The following is a 7208-nucleotide window of genomic DNA, read 5'->3' on the forward strand; positions in this document are numbered from 1 at the left end:
AAATAAAATTGAACCACGAATCATTATGAAATATAGGCAGGCCAACTACAAAGCGATGAGTGATGTTTATGGGTAATTGGCCAACGAAATTATGGAAGGTAAATATGGATTTTCATTAAAGAGAAAACATGGAGGGTCTCGGAGAACTTTGCGTGACTAAAATACATTTTCCAAAGGCACAATTTACATTTTGATGTCAATACGATTCTCTCCAGATACTCTCCTATTGCAAAAAAAAAAAAAAAAAATCATTTGGATACACAAGCTTATCATTATGTGACTAAATGAATCAACACATTTCATCATTTGAATGTATTTCAACCCTGTCCAGTTTCCTTGCTACATCAAAGACAATATTGAACAAAGTTCAAGGGCTTCAAACAGTGATGTGGCCTGAGGCAACGGTGACATCAGAACTAGGAACTTTTATTCGGGAATATCACAGTTCATTAAACCACAGCTTTGGAAACTCAGGGGCAAGACAGGGACACAACATGTCTTATTTAGATTGACAAAACAGTCGGACATTGTTAAGAGTATCCGATAACAGTTTAATATAGGAGACATTAACCGATACATTCAATAACTAAAGATGAATGTAAAGATGTAAAACAGACTAGTTTATTATATTTAAAACCTTCCTTGATATGGTGCTGCCATGCCCTCTGTCTAACCTTCTGCACACGACAGAGATTGTAATTATTATTCTACTAGAATAACTGCCAAAACTGTGTGGTTTGTAGAATAAGCTTTCCATTGCTTTATTGTATAACTTCTGTGCGTAGCTGAGCATTACCTCACCACTTCCAGGCAGCAGTAGTTCACTGCCATAATTCACCAGTAGGTAGCAGCAGTATGCTGTGTACTCATGTCAAAACCCCAAAAAGCTCTCGTTTTACCAATACCAACACAAAACCAGAGAGTTTTAGTACTATTGTGGTTGAATTAACGAGCAAGGCAAACGAACAAATCCCAAAAGGCTTTCATGTTAATGTGAAATCAACTCCTTACTTTCTAATATATATATTTAAAACATAATTTTAACATTACCCCAGTAAAATTACAAGGAGTACATTTGGGTTTCTTCTAGATGTACAGTATATGGACTCCAATACAGACTCACCAGTCTTATAAACCCAATAGATGTAATGAACCTCCGAGGTGCTAGCGCAGAGTTCTGTCACCACAACAATTTCTCACCCCTTTTCCCACTAAAGTTGACACGGATGCTGCAGAGCTGTCACCTGTACAGCATGCCACAGCTGCCAGCCTAGCGCGCTACAATGCTTTCACCTGCTGAAGCTGCCAATGGCAACTTTGAAACACAACGAGCACTCTGACACACACACACACACACACACTTGCATATGTATATGTGCGTGCGCATAGGCACACACACCATTTTCTCACCTCCTCACCTGCCACACCAACCCGAGCAGGAGGGGGGGAAAAATACAATTTACAAACAGTCATCAGCATCTGGCCTGTGACAAGGCTTGTGCACAAGTTAAATGAAATTTGACTGTGAGTAACAAAGTGACAGCAGGGCCCAAACATCAAGTGTCATATGTATTTTCATGCCTCGACTCAGAGTTGCCGTGTGGTAAACAGCATGCTGATTCTGATCCAGAGATCCTGGGCACTGGATACATATGGCAAATTGCACTCCATTGCCAATCTTGTACACTACTTTTGACCATGGCCAAATGACACCCTATTCCCTATAATATAATGCACTACTTTTGACCAGAACCAGGGTGTCATTTGATATTTGCAGATACTGTAGCGCCCCTCTGCCACACTGTACAGTACCACCCCAACATATTCCATGATCCTTTGGGGCTGGGCCTCCAGTCCATTGAGCCTTTACGAGGCGAGACCACACCATGACCAGTCTCTCACAAACTCCCACGTCACACGCTAGCAAACCATCACATTAACGACGGAACACAAAGGGATGAAAAATAACCAGCTGGGCTTCGAAACCCTATAAAAATGAATGCGATTTCCAGAGGTTTTTATGAATCAAAACAGACGTCGAAACATTTCTTCAAACAAATTGACTTCCAATTATTTCCGCCACACAATTCCAGATGTTCAACAGATGGAGGCGCGGAGGGGGGGACCAAAGGTGTCTCGAACCGCGTTTCTGTTTTATTCTGACAATAAAGGCAGGCGGTTACAGTTGTATGTGTTTTAAATCAGTGGGCGGGCTGAGAGGTGAGTGGGGGGACATAGAAGAGAGACAGAAAGCACATCATTAGGAAAATGTCAATCCAACCAGCGACAGAGAGAACAGAACACTGTAGCGTTCATATAGTCAGTTAATATCTCCGTGCAGGAAGCCAGGACAAACCGTATCAAGGTTTCTCTGAAACGTTAATGTGATCCCTCTGCATATCTCTCTTTCAGTGTTCAAATGAAATGAAAAAGGGAACAATTACTGAACTCCCTATTTTATATGGGTGTTCACGTGAATAGCCTAGGCATATGGTCATGCATATGGACATACATTCAATTACATGGCCAGATGTCTATATGCAAGTCTATGAACATACCAAGAACTACAGTATAAGAAGGAAGGTACTGATGAAGTAGTTGCAGCCGGTAGCCTCCTTTATGCCACAGACTCGGCTAATAGTGTGTCTAGCTGCACTGTGTCCAGGCTGGGTCCTGGCTGCCTCTGATCCCATTACAAGGAGAGCCCCGGGGCCTGAGGGAGCCATTGGGGACCCACCAGGGATCCAAGATGTCCGTGTTATCCAGCCTTGGCCCATAGAGGAGCCATCCACTGGGGCTCAATTGGGGTTCAATTGCGGCTCCCTGATTCGGGCTCATTCTCCACACTAACGGGTTGCCTTGAGCACCTCCGGCCCAGCCTCTGATCCGAGGGGGCCAAAATATCCCTTCTCCGACTCTCTCCCCCTCTCCATCCATAATATCTCCGGCTAACGTATTCTAACGGAGCAGAAAAGCAGGTTCGTTTTGTTGGGCTAGCGTCTAACTTTCCCCGTTTAATTCCTTCACTATTGGGAACTGCTATGCTAATCCTCGAATCGTTGGCCCCCTCTCCCACTCTTCTTCGTTCTCTCGCTGGTAACCTTCTGTAATCTGGGTGACCTTGGTGGGGCAGTGGGGATGGTGGGGACGGTGGGGGGATAGCGGGGCCGTGGCCATGGAAGGTCCTGATTGATTTGTAATTCAAAACGGGAGCGACAGGTCTAGGGCTATGATGGTCGCTGCTTTAACTGCCACCCAAACCCCCCCAAACACCTTAGGGGGAAACTAAGAAAGCAAGCAGGGGAAATATTCTGTAAAACATGAGAAAAATAAAAGTTGCACCTAATAGTGGAGAGTGCAATTGGACAATGTGTGTCTCTCTGTTCTTCTGCGCGTCTCCGGCATAAGTGAGTGTGTGTTAGTCAAGAGCGAGACGAGGTGAAGCGAGATGCAGGGCGTGACGTGTGGGTAAATGTCAGCCAGGTTTGGGGGGATATGATGATCATTACCACAGTGAGATAATTGGCTCTAGCTGTGTGGGCCGAGGTGTTTGGTGAGCGTCTCTTCTCTCCAATGGGCATCTTTCTACTCGTCTACATTATTCATCTATTCATCCACCTCTTTATCTCTCTCTCCTCTCCTCCCTCACCCAGGAATCCAGGCCATCGCTGGGCCTTCATTCATAATTGATGGGTAATTGTTTATTAAATGCAAGACCCGACCCTATTATGTCTATTACCATGTCTGCAGAGTAGTAGTGTGTGCATTTTCCCATATTCTAAAGATCTTACCATCCCCTTTAGGAGATGGGATCGTATGGATAAGTGGGTATGGATGGATGGATGGACGCAAGGGAAAACAGAGGTGCAGGGAAAGGGGGAAAAAGAGAGAGAGAGGAAGCCGGCCCGAGGGAGGAGAGGAGCGAGAGGAATGATAAAAAGAAAGAAGTCAATGCCCATGCGATTGGCCCGCGCGGAGTTAGTGCGGAGTTAAGTCAGTCTCCGTACAGAGTGAGAGGAAAGGACGAGAGACAAAGGAGCTAAAATAACCTCTTTTGCTCTCATTACATTGACTCTTAATCTCTCCACGGCCCGTCGTGGGCAATCCCAGCTCTGGGCGTTTGGAGGGTAAAGCCTTCCGACGAGACCGTCCGTCAAAAGCGGATTCATTACCTGAGATGGGACTGCGGCTGCGTGCCAAATGGCACCCCGTTGGGCTACGGTCCAAAATAGTGCACTATGTAGGGAAAAAGGTTGTCATTTGGGAACACAGCGCGAGTGTCTGTCTGGCCACCACTGAGCCCAGTTAAATGTCATCTCTGCAAGGGAGGGACAGAGACGCAGAGAGGACCTGATTGGGACCAGGCACCACTAGAGGTCAGTGTGGCTACAGAATTAAAAGGTATATCTCTAAATGCCTGACAGGGCTGAGGCTAAGGCATGGACTCAAGCAGATGCAAACATCACAAAAGGGAGTACAAAATATAATTCAGGTGATGGAAATGAATTGAAATGAAATGATTAAGTTCAGTTAATTACTCGGTAGCTTAGGCAAATCAGCTTAACTTATATCGAAAATCATTACTTCAGCTAACGCGTAGTCAGGCAGGCAGATTCCGGGAAGATATTTAGCCAACATGTACTTAAAACAGCCTATATCAGTGTATATAAAGTAGGAACTCGGTTAATGGATTAGATAGCATACTGTGTGCCCCATGTATCCTAACACATATTAATGTGCCATTAAGTTATATTAAGTCTTGGGGAAAACAGTAAAAAAAATAAAAAAAATGCATATCCACAGATGGCTGAGTGTAGAAGGAGGAGTTGGGGTGTTTTATTTCCTATCGTATTTGGTGTCATATCATACTAAGTGTTTGTATAGTCAATGTGATGCCACAAAGTGATTGACAGTTTTGTTCAATACAATTCCCTTCCGAAAATAGAAGAAAAAAAACATTTTTACACACATCCATTTAATGAAAGCGCTCATTGGAATACTATAGTATCTTTCCACACACACACAGGCAGAGAGGTGAAATGAAAGGAGGAAATATTGTGTGAGGTGTAGTGAGTGTAGCGATCTGTATGATGGAATGTCATTACCGTGGCTGGTTTCAAAGTGATTAACACGGAGTGTTAATTAAGAGCTCGGAGCCTAAGGAGTGGGTGTGTTGCTAATCTAACGACACAGTTCTGAAGAGTTCGCTCCTCTCTACACATAAACACACAGTAGAGATCCAGCTACTGCTGGCTTCTTTTCAACAAAATGTATTAAAACAATAATACGGTTCACAATAACAGTCTAAAATAGACTCTGAATTAAAAATGTTGCATATTGAGTTAATCAAAGTCAATGTATGCTGTGATAAAATAGCACAATTTACAACATGATAAATACTTAATAATATTACTAATAATACTTGTGTTTGTACATAAGACAACATGTAATTGAAACATGTTATATTACACATACAATCTTGTGTAATACAGTGCATTTTAACCATAGACAATGCACTTCAGGCTCACCTAGTGTTATAGAAACCTTGTGGGAAAGTGCACTCAGTCTCAACTCATAATCAATGAACGCAGCCTGGATTTAAAAAAATGGCTACTAGTGAAATCAACTACAGGTACACGTGAACAACTGAACATACTATTCTGAAGCAAAATATTTTGGAAATTAAATACATTACAAAACGAATAACTATGAAAATGGTTCAAATTAACAATGATTATAAACCATTAATAAACTTCAAAACATTTAAATCTCTCTCTTTAAGAACATCAGGTGTAGGCCTATATCAAATAGCCATAAACCGATATAAAGATCATCAAATCAAACGTTATTGGTCACATACACGTGTTTAGCAGATGTTATTGTGGGTGTAGCAAAATGCTTGTGTTTTTAGCTCCAACAGTGCAGTAATGTCTAACAATTAATATCTAACAATACACACAATCTAAAGTAAAGTAAAGGAATAGAATTAAGAATATATAAATATTAGGATGAGCAATGTAAGAGCAGCATAGACTAAGATACAATAGAATAGGATAGAATACAGTATATACATATGCGATGAGTAATGCAAAATAAGTCAACATAATTATAGTGACTAGTGATCCATTATTAAAGTGGCCAGTGATTTCAAGTCTATGTATATAGGGCAGCAGCCTCTAATGTGCTAGTGATGGCTATTTAACAGTCTTATGGCCTTGAGATAGAAGCTGTTTTTCAGTCTCTCAGTCCCAGCTTTGATATACCTGTACTGACCTCACCTTCTGGATGATAGCGGTGTGAACAGGCAGTGGCTCGGGTGGTTGTTGTCATTGATGATCTTTTTGGCATTCCTGTGACATCGGGTGCTGTAGCTGTCCTGGAGAGCAGGTAGTTTGCCCCTGGTGATGTGTTGGGCAGGGATGCACCACCCTCTGGAGAGCCCTGCGGTTGCGGGCGGTGCAGTTGCTGTACCAGGCGGTGATACAGCCCAACAGGATGCGCTCAATTGTGCATCTGTAAAAGTTGAGGGTTTTAGGTGCCAAGCCAAATTTCTTCAGCCTCCTGAGGTTGATGAGGCGCTGTTGTGTGGGTTGACCATTTCAGTTTGTCAGTGATGTGTACGCCGAGGAACTGGAAGCTCACCTCACACTCCCAGGACCCTCACCTCCTCCCTGTAGGCTGTCTCGTCATTGTTGGTAATCAGGCCTACTATTGTTGTGTTGTCTGAAAACTTGATGATTGAGTTGGAGGCGTGTGTGGCCACCCAGTCATGGGTGAACAGGGAGTACAGGAGGGGGCTGAGCACGCATCCTTGTGGGGCCATAAGTGTTGAGGATCAGCGAAGTGGAGGTGTTGTTTCCTACCTTCCTACCTCAGGAAGTCCAAGACCCAGTTGCACACGGTGGGGTTCAGACCCAGGGCCTCAAGCTTAATGATGAGCTTGGAGGGTACAATGGTGTTGAATGCTAAGCTATAGTCAATGAACAGCATTCTTATATAGGCATTCTTCTTCTCCAGATGGGATAGGGCAGTGTGCAGTGCGATGGCAATTGCATCGTCTGTGGATCTATTGGGATGGTAAGCAAATTGAAGTGGGTTTACGGTGTCAGGTAAGATAGAGGTGATATGATCCTTGACTTGTGTCTCAAAGCAATTCATGATGACAGAAGTGAGTGCAACGAGACGATAGTAATTTAGTTCAGTTACCT

Source organism: Salvelinus sp. IW2-2015, linkage group LG3 (assembly GCF_002910315.2).
Source record: "Salvelinus sp. IW2-2015 linkage group LG3, ASM291031v2, whole genome shotgun sequence".
NCBI classification, from domain to species: domain Eukaryota; kingdom Metazoa; phylum Chordata; class Actinopteri; order Salmoniformes; family Salmonidae; genus Salvelinus; species Salvelinus sp. IW2-2015.